The sequence below is a fragment of the Amblyomma mixtum genome, chromosome 2, assembly GCF_055824585.1.
Source record: "Amblyomma mixtum isolate Tamu chromosome 2, ASM5582458v1, whole genome shotgun sequence".
NCBI classification, from domain to species: Eukaryota; Metazoa; Arthropoda; class Arachnida; order Ixodida; family Ixodidae; genus Amblyomma; species Amblyomma mixtum.
Window position 1 is genome coordinate 81,902,031 of NC_143013.1, and position 26,740 is coordinate 81,928,770.

The 26,740-nt window shown below is 49.5% G+C and overlaps 1 long non-coding RNA gene across 1 annotated transcript in view; it reads left to right on the top strand.

Annotated features, from left to right (window-relative positions):
• Positions 1–21,973, top strand: part of LOC149359919 (uncharacterized) — a 65,916-nt gene extending 43,943 nt beyond the window's left edge. Inside the window, exon 2 of the long non-coding RNA XR_016288197.1 lies at positions 21,831–21,973. This is a non-coding gene — a long non-coding RNA (uncharacterized LOC149359919). The remainder of the gene's footprint in view (positions 1–21,830) is intronic.
• The last annotated feature ends 4,767 nt before the right edge of the window (positions 21,974–26,740 follow it).

Sequence of the window (26,740 nt, forward strand, 5' to 3'; positions counted from 1 at the left end):
CGTGAAAGGCGCCTGAGAAGCACGCTAAACAAGGAAATGAAAGAAAGGAAGAGAAAGAATGGAGAGATACAATGCGAGAGGAAAACAAAAAACAAATTTAAATTCCGCTGCAGATATGTTCTAGAGAGTACGCTTCTGGGTTTCGATGAGTGCAGCTGTTTTCTCGATGTCAATTCTGGTCCGTCCCCTCCCCCTTTTTTCTCTTTCCCTCTCCATTTCTCTCCCTTTCCTGCCACGTAATCCGAACAGCGGTCCCTTTGTGCGCTCTTTTATTCGTTCGGCAGCGCATGCGCGGGAGCGCTTTTCAATACAGAAACGGGGCGCGCGCGCGCGCAGCGTAGCGTATCGATCGCTTTGAAAAAAAAAAAAGAAATCTAGGGAGGGGCCCTCTTCGTGGGCTGAACCGTTCGCCGCGCGTTTGCCGTTTTTAGAGGGATAAAAAGTTGAAATTTTCAGTCGCCAATCAAAACGTCCCGTTACTTTTTTTTGTCCTCCCCTCAGCGATCCGCTTGGTGTTGGGGGATGTGCTCTCTTCGGGCCAAGCCCATTTTTGAGGGAGCATATCGCGTGACAGCGGACTCCGCAGCCGGTTTTTCAGTGCGTCGTAAGAGTTGAACGAGTGGACTGCTCTTTAAAAGCTCCAAAGCACTGATGTGCAAGGATTGGAAATGTTTTGTGAGGAAAGGAACAACGCAGTAGTTCTCGCATTCTTGCCGACATCAGAAGGGCACCGTGCGGGAATTTAATTTAAGAAGACGGTTTGGTTTGGTTTATGGGGTTTAATGTCCCAAAGCGACTCAGGCTATGAGAGACGCCGTAGTGGAGGGCTCCGGAAATTCCGACCACCTGGGGTTCTTTAGCGTGCACTGACATCGCATAGCACACGGGCCTCTAGAATTTCTCCTCCAAAGAAATTTGGGTCTTTTGGGTCAGCATGAGTTTAAGAAGAGACAGACAATACGCTCAACTCCATCCAATTATTGCTCTAATTAAAAATTGATACTCTGGCTTTTTCTGGCTAATGTGATGATTGCCTGGCAGCAAAAGACGCATTTATCGCAATGAAAATTGGATTTTAAAAATCTTCCCGCCTGGCGGTTCAGTTTGGTGACGTCGTCACTGAAAAGAACCGGTTGTCACCATGTTGGATTTAATGGCAATGTAGAGTAGCCTCAGGGATCCGCGTCACAAAAAAAAAGGGGGCTTTGACGCACGCATTTTACTTGCGAAATCGGCCGGCGAGGGCGACACTCGTGTGTCCCTCATTGGTCTTTTCTATCTTAATCCGTTTTCGGTGACAGTTGTCTCTTTGTGATTGTAATCCGCTACTGTATCGATAGTGGCCGACTTCAATTTTATCTCAGTGTCTCTTTAAGAAAGGGGCGAAGGTGGACAGGGGGAATGGCGGTGCTTTGGAGGACTCTGGATTGACTTCGATCGCGTGACCGAAAGGACGCGTTTTGCGTTTAGTCTTCATATATAAATGCTGCCGCCGCGGCGGGGATTTCATTCCATTACCTCGGACTCGGCATTCGAGTGCGATGACTAACCGCGGAGAGTCTCTACAAGGCTTTTTTTTTTTTGCAGTATTTACCCATGATTTTGGCCCAAGATAATTATAACGCAACACGTGATGTTCTACAGGCAGCTTCAAAACTTCACCAGCGCTGCGACGAGGAACAAAGACAGAGAAGGAAGGACAAGGACAAGCGCTACTAACAACTGAAAGTTTATTTTAAAAAACACAGATTATATGCACACAACTGACAACCCAAAGCGCCTGCGCTTCCCGCAAAAAGCACGCAAAAGAAAGTTACGAATCTAGATACAAAATTTCACACTCATGTATGTTTACAGATGGTGTGCTAACGCACGTGTCGCTGTTCTTGTGAATGTGATAGGCTTCACACAACTCCCTAGTCAGCTGATCTGGATGTCTGAATTTAATATTAGCCCTGTTAAGCAGTGGAAAGCATGCTTCTTTATTAGACACCTTGGACACACCGGGTTTGTTCAGATGACAATCTCTGTAATGAAGGGACAGATTTGATGAAGGAGCACCATTCAAAGAGGTTTTATGCTGGCGTAAGCGTGTATTTATGCATTTCCCGGTTTGCCCAATGTAATTCTTGCCGCATTTAAAAGGTATGTCATATACCACTTGTGGGTTTCTACGTGGACACAGGCCACCACCCACCGCGGGTTCGAGCTTCGCGCGAGCCAAGGGCCCCGATCAGCCGTCACCACACACACACTGGGACACCGCTGCAGCGCACTCAACCTCCGCTGGGAGGAGAGCGATTCGCCACAAAGAAATAGGCCTCCAAGTTCACAAAGGAGACGTTTATTCACGTCGTCCTTCAGCAGTACACACACACTCAATCGTCACCCCGTCCCGGGGGCGCGCGAGGAGCAAGGCTCCGCTGCGCGCACGAAGCGACTCGAGCAATATGCGCCGCTAGCACGCCGCTGCAGGAGAATGTCCCCGCGGCAGTGCTGTGATCTCTCTCTCGTGTCGACCGTTGGGCCGGTTGCGAGAGAGAGTGGGCAATCAACGCAAGGTACGCCTGTCTGAGGTCGCTGGACCCCGCTGGACAGGCTCGAGCCGCTGCAGGTCAGAGGACACGTGCGGGCGGGCTCGAGTAAGCACTGGTCCGAGCGGCAAAGCCGGCACGGACAAACAGTAACGTACGCACCTTACGCTGTCTCGGAGGGATCTCTCTCTCTCTGGGCCCCGCTCGGACGGTCGCGCGGCGCGCGGCCGCCCAAAGCGGGGTCCCGAATTCCCGCCAAAAGGCGCCAATGGCAAAGGCCCTTGGGGAGCCGGGGAGGAGCTGTGGCTAAATGACAGTGATTAGTCACCCAGCCGCCTCTCCACCGCCTGAGGCGGGAGCAAGGGGAAGAGGAGAAACAACGCGGGAGGCCGGCGAGCCGCGCAAAGGCGACGGCGAAAGCCAGGATTCCCACATCCCCCTCTCCTTAAATGCCCTCCTACCCATCGGCAAAGCACGCGGCCAAAATAAAGAAATCAATACACAAAAAAAAATAAGCTACACTTCAGTTCCAAAATAAAGAAATGAATACACACAAAAAAAAACTAGCTACCCTTCAGTTCCAGCCAGAACAACGTAAGAAAACAAAGGGAAAACAAGGCAAACACTGGCATACGCTTCAGTAAATCAAAACAGCTTGCAGATTATATACACGGTACACAAGAAGATGTGATAACTGTACAACTATGTGACAGGTGGGTGACAGTCCCAAAGTTCGGTGGCGCGGCCCAGTGGGCCTGTCGGCGACTCACCGCTCGCAGACTTCAAGTTGAACAGGTTGGGAGGGCCGACGACTGATGGCGGTCTTCTTTCCGTTGATGTAGGGTGCGTTGATGACGACGGGGCAGCGGCAGAGCACTGACCTCGCGCCCTTGGACACGACATCACGTTCGGGCACAAGACAGTTAGTACACCCCCCTTCACGCCGGCTGAAACGGGCGAGGACGTTCGGCGGGGTCCTGATGTGTAACCTTGGCCACAGCGAGGGGTCCTTCTCATCCTCGCGCTCACGCAGAAGCACAGCGGCACAACTCACAGGCGTCGCCTTGGTTCATGGTTACGCGCGCACACAGTCACAGCCACAACCACGCATACACCGGCACGTACGCGGACGCTGGTCGGCGACAACGATCCCCCTCATCAGAAGCGTCCAGAGGCGCCGCGGCGAGGGTCGAAGGGTGCACTTTCCGCCCCCCCATCGCCTCAAACGCCCCGCCAACTTCCCCTCCATACGGGCCGCACAAAACTCGCGCACCGCGACACACGGCTCCTTAACGAGCCAACCACCCACAGTCGGGCCGGAAATGAGAAAAGGCGCGCTGTACAAACGACACCCAATCCAATCTATTCCTTCTAGAAGATAAGAGCAAGCACGAGCGGGCTGAAGTTTGCCTATGTACATGTCTGGTAAAAAAAAATTACTGAACGCCAACACAAACGCATGTTACCTATGTACATCTCGGTACGTTAGAACAAAAACAGACGAACCAGCTGGAAACGAAAGTGGCTAGAAACTGACTCAAGCAAACAAATAAATAAACTGATAAACACACAAGGCTAGAACTGATCCTGCTGCCAAAACAAAAAAAAAACACACCGTGCTTCGCCTGGGTAGGGCCTGACGAGAAAGCTCGCCAGCTAGCTGAGGCTGCGTGCCTTCGGTTGCGGAAAAGTCCGCCGTCCGGCATCAATCACACAGGTGACTGTCGCCTCAGATTGTACCGGTGCTCCGTACGCTTGCGTTCCGTAGCACCAGTTGTGCATTTACACTTGCCTTTGATACCAATGGGTACCGGCGCAAGCTCATCAGACCGTGACGCGTAGGCCTTCAGGTCAATGAACCCCTGCTTGCTCCTGGGGAAAGGCCCCATCAAATCGCAGGTGGCCATCTGCCACGGACGCACACTGTCAATCGGTTTCATCATTCCAGGCGGCTTGCCACCCCGTGACTTCACCGCTTGACAGACATGGCAGGAATGGCAATAGCGGATAATGTCACGCTTCATGCCGGGCCACGTCACCGATTGACTCAGTTTTGCAAAAACTTTGGAGTCACTCAGATGACCGGCCAGTGGTTCGTCATGAGAGAATCGCAAAAGTGCGCCTCTTAGACTTTTGGGGATAACCACCTAGAACGGGTCGATGGACTCGTCATCGGTGGCTATGTACTTCAGCACGAGCCCGTCATGGTCCAGCAAATATGACTCCCCGGGGTTCGCCGCGACACACGCTGGCTTCTGCCCCCCTGCGCCCGCTACAATACAAGTAGCGTCACGGCGCTCCGTCTCCCTGAGACCGTCGCTCACCTCGCGACAAAAGGGGTCATTTTGCTGGGCTTTCAGTAGCTCTTACGGCTGAAAACGATTCCAGTCATCCCAGAGGGGAGCATGGTCTCGTCCCCACTCAGGTTTGCAGCCAAAATTTCCGTTCGCGTCGGCACCTCCGAGGCGCTCGCGCAGAGCTTTGCCTCTCGTCCGCTTTGCGAAGCGCTGCTCGCCTGGTTAGCGGAATGGGTTAACCCGTTTGCGGGTTCCCCCTCCTTGCCGCCCGGCGGCTCGTCCGCTGTTTCGCCCCCTCCGCCTACAGGCGTCAAGGCGCCGCTGGCGAGTGGGGCACGGGATAGCGCGTCAGCTACCACGTTTGTGCTCCCCTTTCGACACTGCACGGAAAAGTCGTAATGCTGTATCAGGAGAGCCCAGCGCGCCAGCCGACCCGCAGGCTCGCGGAGCCGCATCAGCCAACTGAGCGCACTGCACCCCTGCCTCAGTGGAGGCTTGGGTGGGCTGCACGAACGAGGGAGGCAAGGCTCCTAGTTCGATGAGCGGCGTGGTTTCCACAGGGAACCGGGCCAGCGCCTCGCCGTTCCCAGAGCAGAATTGACTGCTCGCGGGGCACGGCTGCTGCTGTTCGAAACTGCCGGTTGCGGCAGCGTGACACGAACTGCTTTCGCACTGGGCGGAAAGCATGCACAGCTGAGGCATGTGACCAGCGGATGCACCGCAGGGTGCTTCCGATACAGCTCCAATGGGAGCCACGTGGTCAACATTTTGGGTTGTGTCACCGTAAACCCCAATGGGGGCCGCGGCCAACCACGGTGTCTAGCTATTCGAAGGAACAGCAGCCAGCGGATCAAACGACGCTACAACTCCGTAGGGAGCCGACATGTAGCTGCCGAGTGCCGCGCTGGGGGTGGTAGACACGGTGCGCAAGCGTGATCGTCAAGGCGACCTGCTCGGCTAATGTGCCATCAAAGGCGTAAGCGCCAATGACTTAGCACGTTGGGCGCCAGTTGTGGGTTTCTACGTGGACACAGGCCACCACCCACCGCGGGTTCGAGCTTCGCGCGAGCCAAGGGCCCCGATCAGCCGTCACCACACACACACTGGGACACCGCTGCAGCGCACTCAACCTCCGCTGGGAGGAGAGCGATTCGCCACAAAGAAATAGGCCTCCAAGTTCACAAAGGAGACGTTTATTCACGTCGTCCTTCAGCAGTACACACACACTCAATCGTCACCCCGTCCCGGGGGCGCGCGAGGAGCAAGGCTCCGCTGCGCGCACGAAGCGACTCGAGCAATATGCGCCGCTAGCACGCCGCTGCAGGAGAATGTCCCCGCGGCAGTGCTGTGATCTCTCTCTCGTGTCGACCGTTGGGCCGGTTGCGAGAGAGAGTGGGCAATCAACGCAAGGTACGCCTGTCTGAGGTCGCTGGACCCCGCTGGACAGGCTCGAGCCGCTGCAGGTCAGAGGACACGTGCGGGCGGGCTCGAGTAAGCACTGGTCCGAGCGGCAAAGCCGGCACGGACAAACAGTAACGTACGCACCTTACGCTGTCTCGGAGGGATCTCTCTCTCTCTGGGCCCCGCTCGGACGGTCGCGCGGCGCGCGGCCGCCCAAAGCGGGGTCCCGAATTCCCGCCAAAAGGCGCCAATGGCAAAGGCCCTTGGGGAGCCGGGGAGGAGCTGTGGCTAAATGACAGTGATTAGTCACCCAGCCGCCTCTCCACCGCCTGAGGCGGGAGCAAGGGGAAGAGGAGAAACAACGCGGGAGGCCGGCGAGCCGCGCAAAGGCGACGGCGAAAGCCAGGATTCCCACACACTCCCTGTCATGTCATATACCATAGGTCATGTCATTATGTCATATATCACACAGGCACCTTGTATTACAACGATTCCTATCTACATTCATTCTTTTCCTGCTCATATATTGGTTACTGCTCCTTCTGACGTCACTCCTGATAATGGAATTGATTGGGCGAGTTGGTTTTCCATCTTGACAGTGAAAGCGCTCAATAGGACAAGGACGACAGAAAAGGAAAGTCATACAAAGCGCTTTGTATGACTTTCCTTTTCTGTCGTCCTTGTCCTTTTGAGCGCTTTCACTGTCAAGATGACTCCTGATAAACGACAAGCAATACCCGTCATCGACTGTAGTGTGAAAAGGTGGTGCTGACCGAAGGCGTAGGCGTAAAAACAATTACTCGTGAAAGGAACTGTTGCAAAGCGCTGCGCAGATGTATTTAATGAACATTATGCAGTCGAACGTCGTTATAACGAAACGGTTTATAACGAAGTAATAGCGGTTCCCCTTAGAAACACGGTCAACACGGGCTATAACGAAGTAATCTCCAGGTCCCTTCAAATTCGTTATAAAGAGCTTTAACTCTAGGTATAGGAAACCGGCTATAGCTTTAAGTGCAGCGCGATGCGCGTGGTCGACATCGCGATTTGGAGGGGGGGGGGGGGGGGAGGTGCTGAAATGACGAGGCGCGTTCCGACAACTGTGCCTATTGTTCTGACCTTCCCATATTTTCAAAAGTGATGCTCCAGCTGGCCGTATACCCGCGCGGCATATAAGCGGGCAAGAAATGGTACACACTTCGTGTCCTTTGCTTTTTTTTTCGCGTTTTTCGTTTCTTTATTCGAGTTATGCCCCAAGATTTTCTCATCATTCCCCTCGTTAATAACATTTACGGATGACGACCATGACGACGACCGCGGCGAAATTGTCGTCTAGGGATCGCGACGAAAACGAGGGACGATTTGTAGCGTGCGCGACATGGTGCGTCATGCCAAGCGGACCGTTGAAGCGGCCAACATACGCGTCGTGCCCCGCTATAGAGACCAAGCTTTTTTTTCATCTCTTTTCTTCGCTCTTCGTCATTCTTAATGCGCTACAAGCGGTGCTACAAAAGTAAAAACGACAGGCACACATACACACGTAGCTATAGCACATATATATACAGGGTGCCCATTTGCAACGAGACAAATGTGACCCTCCATCGAGCTTGTACATATACGCATGGAGCGGCAATTTGCGCCCGACAACTCTTATTTCATTTGTCTATGATGGGAGATGATCGGTGGAAAGAGGGAAAATGAAGGGGGAGGCAGAGGGGAGGGCTCTGTGTACGCAGTGTAGCGGGTCGTCTTATGGGGCTGGCATGGTGTGACCGGCGCGGCACTAGAATCGTAGACCTCAAGATTTTTCGTCCCACGCTCGTACGCGAGAGCGAATAGGCTCCCAGAAAAAAGAAAAGGAATAGAAAGAAAGCAAGAAAAAGGAAGAAGGAAGAGTGAGTGAGTGCAGTGCGTTTCGGGACTCGGACCGCACGCGGCCCATATCGGCCGTCGGGCGCGTAACAGCCCGGGAAAGAGATAGAAAGAAGGGAGGGGGAATCTCCGAATGGGTCCAAATTGATATTACCCAGTGAGCTAGCCGTACAGGCGCCCGCATTCGTCCTACGAGCGCCTCTCCGCCGTGTGTGCGTTCGTGTGTATATATATCGCGGCAGACCCTCAATCGGAGCAAGGGGGCAAAGATTTGGAGCCGTTATACGTCCGCCATATCACCCCCTCTCTCGCTTCTCCCCTATATCTCTGCCTCTTTCACAATCTCTCTATTTTCGTTTCCTCGCTCTATATACACGCGAAAGCGCACACACATGCGGTCGGTCTCGATCTGTCGGATGCATCTGGGTCTGACATTGTTTTGGGGGAGGCTGGCTTAAAGATGTTCCGCGGGCTCTCGCAGCGCCCGCTCAGAGAATGCGTGCGCCAGGCGTGAGTATGTGCGTCTTCGTTGGGCTGTCTTAGTGAATTGCTTTCTCCGCGTCATTGTAGAAAAGGCGAGTTTTAGCTGGTTCAGTTAAAGACGAGAGTAGCCTGACCGTCCAAATCGGGCGTTAAAGCTTTAAGATAATGGCCTCAACGGCAGCAAATGCTTGCAGTTGGTGTATAAACCAGCAATGCATAAAGTTGGGCGAGTTGGTAATACATGTTGAACTTAGAAAAGCGCAATAAAAAGACAGGTGCTTCTTCTTCTTCTTGTCCCTGTCTTTTTATTGCGCTTTTCTAAGTTCAAAACGTATAAACCAGCTCATAGCATTCGAATGGCTTAGTCATTTCATGGCTCAGAGGTGGCGCGCAGAGACTGTATTTTTATCTTTGTAGATGTACTAGGCAGCATGATCCTACTCCTTTCTTACTCGTTTCTGTTCAGTGTGCACAATTGTTGTCTGGTGGCCTTCGAATGTTTGGTAAACTTTTGTGAAAATGTCCTTGACAGAGAGAGAGAGAGAGTGAAAAAACTATTAAGGCGGAAGCCTTTAATGCCTCATCGTTGTAAGCACGAGTTGTCGACAGAAATGTCACGCTTTTCAATTGGTCGAAACGGTCGTGACGGCACAGTGCGCGAATTTCAAACGGGGCCATTTGTACTTTGGCTAGTAACCATGCAACCTAACCAACCAAACCCAATTAAAGGGATCGTATAGTGATGCTCCAAGTAAGTGGGACTGAGTTTAGTTCATTGCTTAATTAACCAATTAGCCCCAATTAAGCTTTCTAGTCAGACCATATAAATAAATAAAACCGAGAAGGAAATTGCTCGAGTTGGGAAATCGAACCAGGGTATATTTACCGACAAGCAAGACGTAGAGCCGAACGGGCGATGGCGTTCTGTGGACTCCCTGTCAGCGTTGCAAGACGCTCTCGCGTTCCACTCTTACAGGCGAAGCTTAACATTGTAACCACACATCAGTGACACAAGGAGCAACACCGCATTCGCCTCTCCGCGCTTTAGGTCGACAAAGACCCCCCTGAATTTTTTCATGAAGCCGGTAACACGGGTGTGACGTAGGCGTCCAGGAGTGTCCACGGTGTTTGACGCATTGAAACAGGAGGAGCGGGCTCTAATAGTCCTGCCAGGAACAGGATACGTGTGGGTGCGTGAATTTACGTTGGAGGTAGTTTTTGAGAAGCCCAACTTTGCATTGCTTACGCAGCTCCTTACGAAGCGGCATGCCACGGTATGCGCGTACAGTCGACGCGTCTAAATATCCACAAAACGCTCTTAAGGCGTGTGTCACACGTAAATACTATTGAAGAGTTTCAATCTAATCATTTCAAAAACAATATTGAATTGCGTCTGTCTCCACGCCTGCACAGTTCGCAGGTTATGTGGCTAGACGCAATCTTGTTTTAAGTTATGAGTCTTCCATCGGCTGCGCTTCTTACTAAAACATGGCGTCTTCAATAAAGTCCCTGAAGCAAACAAAAAAAAAACCTGTCTTAAAATTCAGTAGAGTATAGAATTAGTTAGTGCATTAAATGAATAGAGATGATAGCCAGGATTACCGGTCAGAAAGGAAGAGTTTAGAAATACAGTTCGTTCTTCTTTTGCCAATTAAGTAAAAGGTACAAAGTTGATGCAGAATAGTTTCCTTAACAAGCGCTAGCTTTAGGTTTATTTCATTTGCGTTCGTAGACTAAGCCTCGTCATTATTGGACTCAGCCAGTCTACAGCGCGTGGTGTGATTTTTTTCTTATGCTATCTCAAAGAGCTCTAACTGAACCAACTGCAAGCATCTGCTAGACGGAGAAAGAAAACTAGCCCCAAAAGTTTTCTCGATGGCTCGCCGTGAAGAGTGCTAATCGATGGTAACACTTGTGGAAAAAATTACACTAATCACTTTATGAGGTCTGAAACCGATTTTTTTGTTGTTGTTCGCTATTGAAGATGGTTGTCTGTCACTCCCTCAAAAGAACAAAAAAAAAACGTGCAGTTTTTCTAAAAAGTCCTCAGGCCATTTCGTGCTGCTAGCGCTCCGTACTTCATTCCTATTGTGGACAGTTTTCGCTTGACACATGTTGAGCACCTCACTTCGTATTCCGCGTACTGACAGCGCTTCGACTGCTGCCCACCAAGAGTAACCTACCATGTTTACGCACTGACCAACTTTCGTCATACATGCTCATGCACACACGAATAGGATTGGACAACCTTATATGACGGAGCGTTGACGAAATCAACAGCAGCCATGTGCTTCTCTACACTCTATCAGCTGCAGGGTGCACTGAAGGCTGAATGCCGCCGCTCCGTCATTTCAGGTTAGGTTGTCCAACTCAACACTACCGTTGTGTTTCAAAACTCTCCTGCATGCGTGTCATTCTTCGAGCAAGAGCGACATCCATATGTAACTGCAGCTGATGAACGGACACCTTGTAGTACCGTTGACTCTGAAACATGAATAACGCTATTAGCTTTGTGGGAATCCTGGCTTTCCGCCGTTGCCTTTGCGCGGCTGTGCCGGCTTCCCGCGTTGTTTCTCCTCTTTCCCTTGCTCCCGCCTCAGGCGGTGGAGAGGCGGCTAGGTGACTAATCACTGTCATTTGGCCACAGCTCCGCCCCGGCTCCCAAACGGCCTTTGCCATTGGTGCCTTTTGGCGGGATTTCGGGACCCGCTTTGGCGGCCGCGCACCACGCGACCGTCCGAGCGGGGCCCAGAGAGAGATCCCTCCGAGACAGCGTAAGGTGCGTACGCAACTGTTTGTCCGTGCCGGCCTTTGCCGTTCGGACCAGTGCATACTCGAGCTCGCCCGCACGCGTCCTCTGACCTGCAGCGGCTCGAGCCTGTCCAGCGGGGTCCAGCGACCTCCGACAGGCGTACATTGCGTTGTTTGCCCACTCTCTCTCGCAACCGGCCCAACGGTCGACACGAGAGGGAGATCACAGCACTGCCACGGGGACATTCTCCTGCAGCGGCGTGCTAGCGGCGCGCATTGCTCGAGTCGCTTCGTGCGCGCAGCGGAGCCTCGCGCGCCCCCGGGACGGGGTGACGATTGAGTGTGTGTGTACTGCTGAAGGACGACGTGAATAAACGTCTCCTTGGTGAACTTGGAGGCCTATTTGTTTGCGGCGAATCGCTCTCCTCCCAGCGGAGGTTGAGTGCACCGCATCGGTGTCCCAGTGTGTGTGTGGTGACGGCTGATCGGGGCCCTTGGCTCGCGCGAAGCTCGAACCCGCGGTGGTTAGTGGCCTGTGTCCACGTAGAAACCCACAGCTTCCAAACGACTCTGTTCATTTGCAGATGACGTTGGAGTTCGATGTAAAATAGCTAATTTGCACGATAATTCAAAAAAAGTGTTGGAACCTGATTCCGGCCTGAATCACAAACCTTTGGTCTCAGAAGCCTTTAGGCCAAATGGTTTGCGTTTCAGCCGTTTAGCGCAGCACTTACGGCACCTCTATAGGGACCACGACATCTTTAAATGTGAGGATCAGGGCTCTTCTCACTTTACAACGATTTAAACCTTCAGCGGTGCTGCAAATGCTGCACTACAAACTTTTCTTCGACGCTGCATGCACACACGAACGCACGCATGACATTCTTTTGCATTGTTTACACAGAGGAGCGGGAAAAGTGGTCTTTGGATTTAGCGAACGTGTGCAGGTGAATGCTAGAGTTACCATTTGCTTTGTGGTCCCCGCAGGTGCACAGAACGCTCCACCGTAATGCAGTACGATGGTGCGCATAGTTATTTTTTTTTGTCAGAAGTCTATTAGCTGCAAACCATTTGTAATATTGTTACGTTGCGGCCAGCCGAAGAATGAGACGTGGTGAACCATGAACAAGAGATGATTTAATGGCCGCTGGCCTAGCGCGAGCGCTCCGTCCCGCGCCACTGCCAGCTTCGTCTTCGTCACACTACCCGGGCCTCCGAGCGATCGTCCCAATCGGTGACGAAAAGACGGCGAAATGGCGAACCTGAGTGGGGGGTTGAACAGTACGTAGAAGATGGTGTAGTGCTGGCCACCACGATGATATTGACGTATGCAACGTTTTGTAAGCTATACTAGCAAACTAAGTGCATGATTCTGAGTAGGGCGTTTTTAGACTGAGGTCCGAAGAGTCACAGGGGCCAAGTACCCGTCCCTGTAGTGAATGGTCCACAACGCCAGTGCAGATCGCGTTCTCCCTTGGGTGGTTGCTCGGGGGTTCGAGTCAGGTGTTCGCCGGCTGACGCGGAAAGACAGCGTGCGAGCAGCTGTTCGGCAAGGGGGCTTCTCTCGCGAGGGGGCGGGCGGGCGGGCGGAGGGACACAGACCGCGTGCTTTGATATACGTGCGAAACGGGCCGAGCGGGCCCGGACCGTGCGACGAAGGGCGCAGGGCGCAGCGAAAGTTCGTCCTTGGGCGGAGCGGGGTCCGAGCCGAATGACCGTTGTGTGTTGTGTGTGCGGGGGTGGGTTTCCCCCTGGGGATGATGGCGTCCGCCTGGCACACATACACAAAAAGAACGCCCAGGGCCGCCCCCTCCTGCGGTGATGACGGAGCGGAACCTTTCACACAGTACGCTGCGTGCGCATGCACGTGACTCGTGTCCGGCGCGTGTATGTGTGTGTGGAAAATATATATATATATAAATCAAAAGAAACAAAACAAACGGAGGGGCCGAAGGGCTGCAATGGCTGTAGCATCTGGACGGGTCGCTGCGAGCGAGGGGTGATCCCGAGTGCGGGACAAAGGGAGAAATTCAAGGACGTTGTATTCTCGATTTGGTGGCCACAAAATGGGGAGCCGGCTTGCTTGTGCAGGCTGCGTGCATGTGCACCCTCCCTCGAAAAGTCTTCAGGACCATCGATTTATTTTTGAGCACCATAATTGGGCACTTACGGCTCACCTGAAGTTCGAAAAATCTGCGTGGGGAAGACAAGACTCTTGAAACTGTTCGAAGATTTAGAACATCGGATGTTCGGTAACTGCCCGGGTACGTGTCTCAATAAGTAAACGTAGGGGCCTGCAGACTTTTGACCAAAGCAGCACGTTGACAGCTTCTTGAATCCCGGTTGCTGCTTACGCAATGTCGAAAGACCAATGACGTGGATGCGCTGCTGCTTGAATAATAGTTCTTCGTACAAAAGCTAGCGCAAAACACGACACACACAAGAAAGGTAGGCAGGACAACGCGCTACTGTTGTCCTGTCTACCTTTCTTGTGTGTGTCGTGTTTTGCGCTAGCTTTTGTACGAAGAATAATGCACCAACTAGGCCAGCAACAAGTGTTACTTGAATAATAGTCCTGGGGGCCAATGAACATAGACGACTGCCTTAAAAACTTTATCTCAACGAGTGACGAGCAATGACGGGGGCTCTCGTGTGCTATGTTGATCGTGTGTATGATGAAGAAACTGTCTCACTCTAATTTTGACTTCTGTCCACATATCCATTTTATTTCTTTACTTTCTTATTATCCATTTCCTTCTAACGTGGTGTTCTCACTTCCTCCTTCAAAGTTTGCTTCCTCTGAAGTACTGAGTGTCCACCATGACGACAGCACCGGGTTTGATTTTGTCACATTACTACTGGTGAACAGTCCACAATATCAGTGCTGAGCCCACGGCAGTACCAAGAAGACAAGAATTTGATTTATCTCAAAATCTAACAGCCATTATAACCAGTCACGCTGTTATGAAATGTTTGAAAGGTATACAGTCTAGCCCCTCAGGCAAGCCAGGCTCTGATAAGCTAAACACCCAACCCACAACGAGAAAACCAGTTGGTCGCAGAGGGAAGTCAACGAAGTGTGCGCACGCGTACGCGCGATCAGCAGCGAGTAAAAAAAAAATCACAAACAAATAAAAAGAATAAAAACATAAGACAAAAAATAGATTTCCCTCCCCTCTTCGTGCAGCCCGTCGAAACTGGGGGGACGGACGAACGTGCGTCTGTCCTTTAAAAGTCCTGGTCTCGGGTTGGTCAAACCGTCGGCTGCCACCCACCCGCCCGGCTGGCGCGCAACTTGACGCAGTGGCGCGCTGGCTGGGACGAGCGGTGGTAGCGGGCTTGTGTGCGTGTTGTACTGCGAGTGTCTGGTGGGGAAGTCGTTGTCTGCATGGTTTTGAAACAAGCAGAAGGCTGCTGCCCTCGACGGAATAGCTTGTGAAGCACCGAAGAAAAAGGTGGGGAGTCTTTCTAGTGGTCTCTTTTTTCCTGCATTTAGGAATGTTTTGTGCATCTGCAACATTATTGCGAAATACCCGTTATGCATTTGTAGGATGGGGGGGGGGGGGGGGGGGGAGTGTTTGTAAAGACGTAAACCAGCAATAACAACTTCTCTTTTTTTTTGTCCCTACAAAACTAGTTATCTTTGGTCAATTATGAAAGATTGTTTCTTTCACCGTCCAGCAATCACGCCCCTGCCATGTCGTTTACGTCATGGATGCAAGCCGTTTTCATTTCTTCGCGCAAAAAGCGAAAGGTTGAGCAAAAAAAAAAAATGCTGGGTACGAGGGCACCAATGCACGGCAAATTTCCCAATGTACGATCCGAGTGAATATAGGATTGCTGCACTTCCGTTTGTGCATGAACTAGGCAAAGCATATCGTTGAAAACGCCCCTCGCTATTCCACCTCCATCATGGGCTCGAATTGAGGCACGTGACCTCGGTAGCCGTCGTGACGTCATCGCCGAGCGTTATGTCTGGGAGCGGGGATCGCAACAAAGCCACAAGCACAATGGTGCAGTCACGATGAAGAGCGCGTGTCCGTTTTGCTCCAGAGCCTGGCGTGTTTCCCTGATCTTCACGAAATGTAAGCGGAAATCTATAATTTTTTGGAGAGTGAGCGTTATGAGGTCGTTATGCTATGTCGCCCCTTTTAATCGTTACTAAGATCTATTATAATCGCAAGCCGCGGTCAGTGGATTTCAGGGTATTCTTGCATATTCCATCGTGTTCCGAATCGATTGTGCGGTACGATGTAGGCCTGGAAGGAACTTTTGAAACGAACAAAGGCGGAGTCCTAGTCTGGTGCTAAAACATTTCAACAGTATTCCTGTTCTTCGGGAGCATAGCACTTGTCGTTAGCGCTCCTATGAAGAGATATATTTAGCACGAAGACACACTGCCGAAACTCAGGTTCTGTGTGTAGAGCCTTATCCTTTGCCTTCCCTTTCTCCTCGTCACTAAGTCCGACTTCAACCTTCGTTCGTAGTACATTAGCGTACCTTACGTTTGCGTCTGCACCAATGCACCGTTCGTGTTATGTGTAGTACTGAACCTGGCAGAATCCTTCCACAGCTGTTGGTGGATAGCCTGAATGGTCTGGTTTTGGTTTTATGGGGTTTAACGTCCCAAAGCGACTCAGGCTATGAGGGACGCCGTAGTGGAGGGCTCCGGAAATTTCGACCACCTGGGGTTCTTTAACGTGCACTAACAACGCACAGTACACGGGCCTCTATGATTTCTCCTTCATAGAAATTCAGCCGCCGCGGCCGGGATCGAACCCGCGTCTTTCGGGTCAGCAGCCGAGCACCATACACTGAGCCACCGCGGCGGCTGGACAGCGTGAATGGATTCCATCTGCTATGCCTCTATTTGGCATGTTTAGAAGTGGAAACAATGCTTTAAAAATGTAATGCTTTCTTTATGTTTGTGTCTAGAATATATTCGCGTCCTTATTTCGGAGCCGAATGCGCGTTGTATACTGCGAGTGAGGACGGTCGTACCTTCCCGTGCTACCCGGCTATACCTTGCACCACTGACAATTCGTTCTCTGCTTGGAGTGCGTTGTAGAGCGGTCCATGCATGAACCTTTATGGTGCTATGGTGGCGAAGCGCCTTGGCGTCGTCTACGCGTTCCTCTTTTTTCTATTATACCACGAATCATTTCTAGCCTACCGATGTCCACCGAGAGAGTACATCACCGCTGTATTATGCCAGTATTTACGTACGGGTCCGTAATTCGGAAGCTAAAAAAGAAGCTTTGAATAAAGTATTAAAGGACAGTAATTCGGGTAACAAATTAGAAAAAGATAGTGTTACTTTGCTATACGTATACGGATAGCAACGTGAATGAGGGGAAGAAATGTGAGTTATATAAGCTGTAATAAAGAAATTCAAAATGGACAGATAACCGCCGTGCTACAGCCATGCTTAGTTCTAACCGACTCGCCCAACTTTTCGTCCTTCTGGCGATAACCGATGATCAGTTAAGATAGAGGAGTGAATTCCAAGGGAAGGAAAGGCAGCCGGATGGCCGCATAGGGTCTGGTGGAGTGATATATTGGATAATTTGCCGGTATGGTACATGGCAGGGCGGTTTTCGCTAAAGAGGCGTAATTTGTATATTCATAGTCTACAGACAAAAGTCTACTCAAAGTGTGTCGCCATAAATCTATAGTTCGTCTATAGAATTTGTATCGGCTTTAGAATGTTCTCTAGGGCTTATCTATAGAGAGTCTCTAGACTATATGAAAATTTTTTTGTAAGGGATATCGTAAGGTACATTTTGTTTAGTATATGTAGGTTTGGGAAAGAGCCTGTTTGTAATTGTCTCCAAGTGACAGCTTCCTCTCTGCTGAGAGATTAGTGCGGCTGGGGATATCGCATTCTTCTGCCTCTAAAGTTTTGTAGTATGGCCGAGTACTCCCTGGGTGCTGGCGCGAGTTCCGCGGTCTCGTCGGATGCTCGGAAAGTAATATATCCTCGAGCTATCCTGTATGGTAGACTCTGCTGTCCAGCGACCGCGGTAAAGACCAACAAGGTCTGGTACAGCGAGCTCAACGGGCGGCAGTGGACAGCGGAGCCCTGGACTGAGGGCAACCGACCATTGATTAGAGGCGGACGACTTCGACAGAGAAGGTTCCTGCGGATAGAACCAAGACGTCTCTGAAGATGCCCCCAAACCGCAGGAAAAAGCATTAGTGAAAATAAAGTTTTCCCTTCCTTCCTTGCTTGTAAGGGATACAGAACGCTATACGTACCAGTGCAGAGCAGCGTTTCGTTGAGTGGAATCTCGTTTCACTTGACGCCATATGGCGAGCACGCGCCTAGTTCGCAGAGCAGACAGAGCGAGGCAAGATTCTGCAGGGCAGGAAGTTTACGGCGCCGCTCGGGCGCCGGCGGGGCGGGATCTTTTGTTCCCGTGCGCGTCGCTGGTGTTGGTTGACGCGTGCGTGCATCGCCACGATTCGTCGCTCAGATATGTGATGCGGACGTCGCCACCGCTTGCGACGACCTGCGCGGCTCGGTTAGAAGAGCGGTCGCGGGGCTGTCGGCGTTGGGTGTCGGCGCCGACGCGACGCGGCTGTAAAATGTCTGCGCCAGATTCTGCCAGTGCACGTAAAGAAATGTTGGTGCTTTACATTGCTACCAGCTACTACTTTTCGCAAAAGGGTCAGAGTTGGACTTTAAGTGACCGATATAATAATGCGCAACACTTAAAAAGAATTTATTTAGCCAGTCTGTAGACTGTCCGTTGACGTTTCTCGGTAAAGCGTGTAGGCTTTCTATAGACAAATCTTAGAGAATTGTGTACAGGCAATACAAATTATACGAAAGTCTATAGAAAATCTATAGATTTATGGACATACGCTTTTAGTGCCTTGGGTTTGGCGCGTAATGACCTTAGTTGCGTATGCTCCATAAAACCCAATGCAACACAACACTTTTGGCAGACGTGTCTCTAGATAGCCTATGCACTGAGAATAGACAAAAGTAAATATCTGCAGGAAAAAAAAACATAGTCTCTAAGGTGTCTATAGACTGTATATAGACCACTTTTATTCGGGAACGTAACACAGGTGTAGGAAGCAGTACACAAACATAATTCACGCGGATACAGCATGTCAGCGATGGCAACAGTGAATGACAAAAGAGAGGATGACGTAGCCTATTTGAAGAAAATGAACAATCAGTCCCAGTTTAGCGAAACCAAATCCCAGAAATAATTAAGATAAAGGCACTCGTACACTATCATAGTCTCGAAAGCAAACATTGCGTTATTAATCGTAGGCGCATGAATTAGTCTAGTTTCTGCCCTCACAAAAAAAAGTTTTCAGCTCAAGAACACCTCGCTGTTGTAGAACACATGTCAGGCATGGAGGCTTAGCAACTTCCGCTTCTCACATTCCGCAGCGTACGGCGGCTAGTATTTCTTTGAAGGAGAAATTCCAGAGGCCCGTGTACTGTGCGATGTCAGTGCACGTTAAAGAACCCCAGGTGGTCGAAATTTCAGGAGCCCTTCACTAGGGCGTCTCTCATAGCCTGAGTCGCTTTGGGACGTTACACCCCATAAACCAAACCAAGCTATATACTGCAATCCACAAATGGCGCATATGCGAGGCGTTTGTTTCCCATGCTTGACTGGTATATGCTCATGCGTATTCGGCTCTTCGCAAAGACAGGCCGCACATTATAGCAAACTAACGCATATATCGAAGTGCTATACGCTCCGGACATGTAGATACGTACAGGTAGGAGTGATATAAAAGTGAGCACTTAGTTGCATTAAAAAATCAAGCTCATTTTTACTTTTACAAAAAAAAAAAATGTTTTCGCTTTCCACTCATACACAAGGAGTAATAGGCAACAGCGTGATAATGCAGTCTTTCTTTTTATATTATATTGATCCGTGCAAGCGTACTTGCAAGTAGATTGCTGCATACGAAAAGATGCGGACGCCCGTGAGGGTAGGCAGCGTAAATCAACTCCGTAGTTGCATAAAACTGGAACTAACAGCTAACTAGTTGATAACAGAGTAGGTAACCAATATAAGTGGAACGGGGAAATTAAGCAGGAATAATGTCTTCAGTTGGCTGCCAGCACAAGCAGAAAGGAATAAACGGGTTTTAAAATTTCGAGAGCTAGCTGAAAAAATCAATCTCGTCTGTGGGTGTCCGTTGCAAATAAAATTAAGGAGAAAAACCCATAAAAATGCGTTTTCTTTGTAATACAGGCACAAATTCCTGTAATTAGAGCTGTCGTCGTCCAGGCTGCAACTTTCCGTGTACGAAAAATCAAGAAAGAATACGAGGACACTTCGCACACTAAAGTGTTGAGAGGCGAAAGCCGAGGACACTATGCCGTGACGACTTCTGGTGGATGTGACGTCACACCATTCCCGCGGCTATATCGATACTCAAATTATACATCTTTCGGGGATCTTAAGTGTTAATTACGCTTAATTACACATTTTTCCATCTAATTTGACACAATTCCGACGTTTTCCCGATCGTTCTGTGACAATTTTCACTATTCCGTGACGACTTCCGGTGGACGTGACGTCACACCGTTCCCGTGGCTATATCGACGTCCGCGCTATTTCGACGCAATTCCGACATTTTTGCCTATAATTAATTAACTAATTAATCTACAGTTTTCAAACATGGCTTCTGGGTTCATTTTTTCCTCCTCTATCTGAGGCAACCATTGGTTTTCTTCTGTCTTTTTAGTTCCCGAGATAAACGCGTGTGACACGCTTTGTTAACGGACGACAGTATGAGCCATTAAAGGCTTTCACCTTAATATTTGGCCAGTTATAAAGCGGTCAACGAGCTTCAGCGACTGCGATGTCGAATACTTCATTACTCTCAATCGAATACTCCACTGAAGCGAGGATAGGGACATGCAGCAAAACTGCATAGCTCCCCTTCACTCGGAAAGGGGGGAGCAGCGAGTTCGCGTTGATCATCAGACTATGAGAATACGTCGATCCTGTTTATATCTGGTGTTCGGTATACTGCAGCCTTTGTGTTTTGGTCTTTGCTTCTTTCTTGCATGTCTGGAGTAATATCTCCAGTTTCAGAGCACGTGGTGGCCTGCAATAAACCGACACTCAGCCTCAGTGTAATCATCGTTCGTCGGCTCCACTGCCAGCGGAGCATCCTTGCGTTGCATGCGTCGCCTATACCCGTACAGGCGGGGCAGGTTGTTCGTCGTGTTATTGAACGTTTCCCTAATGGAGAAGGGCCTCCGCTGATGCGGGGACGTTGCTTATGAGAAAATTTTTACTGCGTCCTCTCATTGTGCGTTCATCGTTCATCAAAAAGACGCGACCGCCGCTCGCCAAAATGACAGCTTGACGCGGTTTGTGGTGGTACGTTGACCTCCCCTTTATTTCATGCGTCTCTTGTATTAACATTCTCCTTTGCTTTCACTCCGTTAGCTGCCACACAAGATTCGAAAAATGAAAGTTGTTTACGTCGTTTACAGTTTTAGCAGGGAGGATTCGGGTCATGGTTGAGGCATTTAGTTTCGCTCTTGTTGATACTGCTCTGGAGCCGCCCTGCACTGGCACAGCACTGACACTGTACTGGGACTACACTGACAATGCACTGAAACAGCACTGGAACTACACCGGCACTGCACTGGCACAGCACTGGCAATGCACTGGAGCAGCAAGGAGGCGGAGGAGGTAACTGCCTCACTCTGCGTGTGAGCACCTGAGCCGCACCCTGGGGGAAGGTTTGAAGGGAGTGGAACGTGGAAGTGCGGAAAGGACGGAAGTCTTGTTCACCCTCCAGGGATTTCGTGCGCTGTGGATATTTCAGTATACCAGCCGCAGTGCATGACCCATCGTGGAAGAAGCCGTGCAAGCATGATGGCTCAAGAATTTTTGACTGAAACTACGCATTTTTCGCGCTTTCTTTCTGTTTTGAAGAGAAACGTCCTGGGCCAGGTCATGTGGTATTAAAAAAAAAAAAACGAAATCCGTAGTGAGAAACAACAGGAATGAAAGAGACGTAACGGTAATTTACAGGTGATTTAGGAAATACCCTAACGGCAGTCAAGTGCCTCGCATACGCCATAGCGCGGGAAAAGTGGTCAATAACACAGCAATCCAGTTGGACTTGTGCCACTCAAATCGCAGCATGTGCATTGCGTGTACGTGCCGTCTTTTTTGTCTCATCCTCTGGGGCTACAGTTCTTTCAAAGCTGTCGCTGCTGCTGACACTGAACGCCATCATTCTAGTAATAAATTCTGCAATGTGTTGCTACACTCTTGAAATTCTGTCTCGGGCGCTCACATTAAAATGGAGACGGTGGAAAAACGAGCGCAATAGTTTTTGCGTGCTGAATGGTACAGTGTGTAAGAGGCAGCACATGATGCATCTTGGTTACTGTGCTAATTGTTTATTCGCCCATACATGATGTCGTGTCGGATCCCACAATCTCAGTGAATCGTACTGACGCCATTTTCTCTCTTTTTTCGTGCAGGTTCCGAGGTCATCGTACACACAAACGGATGCACAGAAAGCAGTATCAACGGTAAGCGAGCGACGCGCATGCGTGACTCGCACGCTCATTCACCCGACGTCACTGGAGCATTATCAGTTGATGAGAACTACACTGCAGCTTAAATTTTAGTTTAGTGTGTAAGACACAACAGTGAGATCAGTGGGATAAGCCGACATGCGGAGGAAGAGTCCCAGAGACAGAAATTTGTTGTAAAAAGGGTCGAGTTTAAGGAATTCAGGCCGTTGTGTGATTGCCGCATGTGCGACTTTCGGTCGTACATGGGAACTTTATGGAAACTTAATTCTAGACGCGTTTCGTGATCAGCACATTGTGAATACTCCATTGGTCAAGTCTTATAGGAGTGCTTAGGCCGGTGTGATGAACAGCCAGGCAAGTGACAGCGGCACGGGACAAACTTGTTGCGGATTTTGATTGGAATAAGCTTATATAAACACAGCTTCAGCATCAGCCAAGTAACTGTCTTTCGCTTGCTGTACAGGCTAAAAAGTGCGACATCGCAACAACAAAGGTGAATTTCCTACTGATGTTAGGTGGACAGCAACTGAGGAAGCTCCAAACTCGTGAATTTCACGCAAGCAGTGAGAAGAATGCAAACACGTGCATCAGAGCTACCTTATAGGCTCTTGCTGTTCTCAACTTAATTCAATATGCGCAAGATCCCGCGCTTGTGTATAGGTCGCATTCCGAATATTGCCGCGAAGGTTTGTAATGTTTGTTTGTTATGCTGAATTAACTTCCTTGTTTGTTCATGCCGAAAAATCAATGTGTACACTGTCTGCAATGCGGTCTGCACTGCCCTTGTCCTTTGGGGCCTTGTCATCTTAAATGTTTTACTCGTAAGGTACTAAGAACTTGGTTTCCATGGCAAAATACATATTTTTTTAGAATGACTGAAAGCGAGATCTGTGAAACAATATATATCATTGTTATTAATAATTATCCACAGAGAGGCCAAGAAAAAAACACTTAATAGAGATTTAAAAGCTGGCGTTAAAACAAATCGGCGTTCTCAAAGAAAATATTTCAGGCTGAGCAGAATTCAAACAAAGGAATAGTTATTATTGGAATCAACTCCAGTACAGCTGTATAGATAATATGGATAAGAAGGAAAGCTCTACAGATTCGCAATTCTTCGCTGTCAAAAAACAGACAACCAACCCTGTCTAGAATAAATTTGCTTCAATTGCGAATATTTAGAACGCCATTTAGCATGTTTTGACTATATGGCTTAGCTCAGGGGACGTGATCGTAATTTGCACTGTTCTGAAAACTACAGAGGTTTACAATAACAATCTATGTCGTTTACGCATAGGTCACACACACATCACCCATAACTTCTTATTAACAAAAAAAAGCCAAACCTGTGTGTGAAATGTGTGGTGAGGAGCTCACGGTAAATCACATTTTAATTTCTTGTTCGCATCTCGAAGAACTTAGAAAAAAAATTTTTACGGTATTTTACAATGAACACATTCCATTTCATCCCGCATTGCTTTTAGGCGAGCAAACACTTGTCGAGTTTTCACTTGTTTGTAAGTTTCTAAAGAAAGCCAATGTTTTAAACCTATTATAATGTAACCTCTGTACACTTAACATCATCTAACCTTGTGTTTGGCGCATGATAGCCATAGTTGCTTATGCGCCATAAAACCCCGTATAACTAACTGATCGTAATTCGCACTGTTCTAAAAAATACAGAGGTTTGCAATAGCAATCAGATAGTATTTAATAAAGATCAGGTTATCTATAACGGTTATTTCAGTCTTTATGGAGTAGCAGTTGAGATACTGCGATGTTTCAAGCGGATTGCGTTACGTAAGCTCTTTCAGATGAGTTTGCAGCAAACGATACATCCCTTCATTGCGTAATCCTTAAAAGAAAACACTCACTGCACAGGCGATGTATGTTGGGCGACGTATACGTATACCTCACACATCGTACTCTTCATTAACCGCATCTCCTCAACTTTTATACTGCATTTTCGTCCACCAATTTTTCAACTGGGCGTTCTTATGGGAAACGTATCTGCATTCCACAAAGCCAGACAAACATAAATGAACAATGAAGGCTAATAATGAGACTAATAGTAAGCTTACAAACTCGCAACTGCAAACTACTGCAAGAGCGTGCAGTCACTTGGCTGTACAGAGGTGACTGTACAGTTCTCAACTCGGTTAGTGACACGAAACGAAGGCTTCCATTTCCACTTTGAGTTCGTTGCAATAACGAACCAATAACTCGCTCAAGCTTCCACACAGGTAAGTAACCAGCACGATTAATGCACAGCAGAACCCCAGATTTATTTTTTTTCGTTATCACGACGCAGTTTTTGTATGGACCATTACTGGCCCGACCTCAACACACTGACCTTGTTATAAGCGCAACCTACGAAGAGTTGACATTGCCGGAAGTCGCCTTAATTAGCTCCAGTCTCACAATTGCAGCGTGCTTCTAGTAGTTTTCATACATTAAAAAAGAAGAAACACTTTCTGGCTTTAAAAAGCCAGCCCACTTGAGCGGAAAGTCAGGACTTGGTTCAGGACAAAAACGCAATAGCATCGAAGCGGCACTTTCCGTTAAATGTTCCCGTACCCTGTTGGACTACGGGATAGCTCCCCCTCTTCCCTGTGCTCGAGCAGCGATAGGTTTATAAAACTTGTTTCTTTAAAGTGCGATGGCTGGAAGTTCGGCTGAAGGCATGATTTCCCCATTTCCTCCCTCCATACCACGCGCCCCCCTCGGAGCTCCCCCTCCTTTGTGTTCTGCGTGACGTGCGCGCGCCGTCGCGTGCTGCTGCTGCCCCGACGCTGAAGTCAATGCCGAGAGGTGGGGCACCGTGTCCGTGACGGGGGAAGCATTGCCGCAGGGCGAACAGTCGCAGCTCGCGCGTGTGCGCCTCTGCGCTTGTGAAAAACGAGTGGGGACGGCTCAGTTCAGAGATTGAACGTGGACCGCCAATCAGGGCAGTGTGTGCATGACGGGGGGCAGTTGAATACCTCCTCTCCCAAAATCGTGCTCGTTGTGAAACCGCCTTTACCTCGCTTAGCCTTGTCATCGTTTGTCTCCTTGTTTCCTTGCTTCTTTCCTTCTCTTTTATTCCTTTTTTTATTGGCCATCGTCACAAAGGGAAGCTTTTTCTTTTCTTTCACAACCTGCTTGTTATATTCAGTGACATAATTCGGATTAACTGATCAATAGGTCTACATTACCACGAATGTGATGATATCTGAGGCGCAAGTGTATACGTGTTTACACGTAGTCTTTGTCAAAAGTAACCAGGCTGCACGCGTTTCTTCTCAGTCATATATTAAAGCTATTATGCCCGCCCTCAAGCTCTAAATCTCTGCATGGTAAGAATGACCCCTGTTCTCACCTTCAAAGAACTTTTTGATCTTTAGGGATGCCGTGAGGGCTCTGTTATACTAATGAGAAGCAAACCATGGAGCCTGGTTACTATTGACAAAAACTGTACAAGTCACTCTGAACTCAACCATTGATTGATTGATTGATTAATTGATTGATTGATTGATTGATTGATTGATTGATTGATTGATTGATTGATTGATTGATTGATCACTGGCTTCATTCGTGCCTGACATTTCTTCATCAACGTCCACTTTACTGCGCTGTGTTCATAAAGCGATCGCATATATTAAGGCAACAAAAGATGACTCTGTGCTCGCAAGAGAGGAGACAGTAAGGAGCTGCGGAATTTCAGGGGACTACCTGAATAAAACTCGGCGCCCGGAGCGAAGCTACTGCGTCCGTTGATTAAGATACACTTCATGCAAAGTTCCATTTGTCATATTAAGGAAGCGGCCCGCCACACACGGATTTGGACCAGCTCGGCTTCTTCCAACGGAGGGAGTGGGGGCCGTCCGCAGTTGCTTGTTTACTTCGGAAGCGGCCCCGGCGGCCTCTCAATAGACCGGGGAAGACCACCGCAGAGACGAGACCGGCTCCTCTTCCGCCATTCATTCTGTATCGGCGCAGTTGCTGGAGCTCTTCGCCTCGGACGACCGATAAGGTGTCCCTCTTCTTTTGTTCATCCTTGTTTGTCTTCCTTTTCCTTTTGCGAGAAATAAATACTTGGTGGCGGCGAAAACGCGGAGATAAGTTTCGCGATAAGTACCGCCGCCATTGCCCCCGTCGCGCTCTGTGGAATTTTGGCCCCGGCGGTGGCTTGGCGCGACTCCATTTCGTGTTGGCCCGCGCTCTCAGTTTGAATTCGTTCAAAGCGCGTGCCGAAGTCGGAGAGCCGGCGACGGCGGCGTCCGCATGTATGGGCCACTCGTCGGGGGTCGGCAGCCGGCATTCCAGGGCTGATAGATAGGCGAGGGGAATTCCGAAGCTCTTCCTCGGGTATTCCCCCGATCCTTTCCTCCTTTCCCCGTTTGATACCTTCTCTCCCTCCAACCTGCCGTACGTAGCCTCTCGTGTGTGCTTCTTCGCGCAATGGCAATGTCAGCGGCAGATTCGCGCCCTGCCTTTTTTTTTTTTTTAGCGGTCCCCTCGCGCATTACAGCGCAGTTCGCTGCTTGGTGACGGTTCCTTCATAAGTGCGGTTTTCGAGTGATCGAGTGTTGCGTAACGTACGCCAGAAGGCCAAGGAACAGAGAAACAGTCTGTACGTAGTAACGTCCAACGTGGAAAACCGTTCATTCATTAGATGCTGCCTGCTAACCGGAGCCATGTTAATCGGGAATGACTAAATATACGCTGTTTTTGGAGCAGCCAGAAGTAGAACTAAGCATACACTCTCAACAAAAAAAAAGGGGAGTAAAAAAGGGAGATTACTCTCTTTTTATTCCCGTATAGGCGTATTCATGTTTACAGTGTATGGTTGCAATGTACAGCCGCTGTAGTTC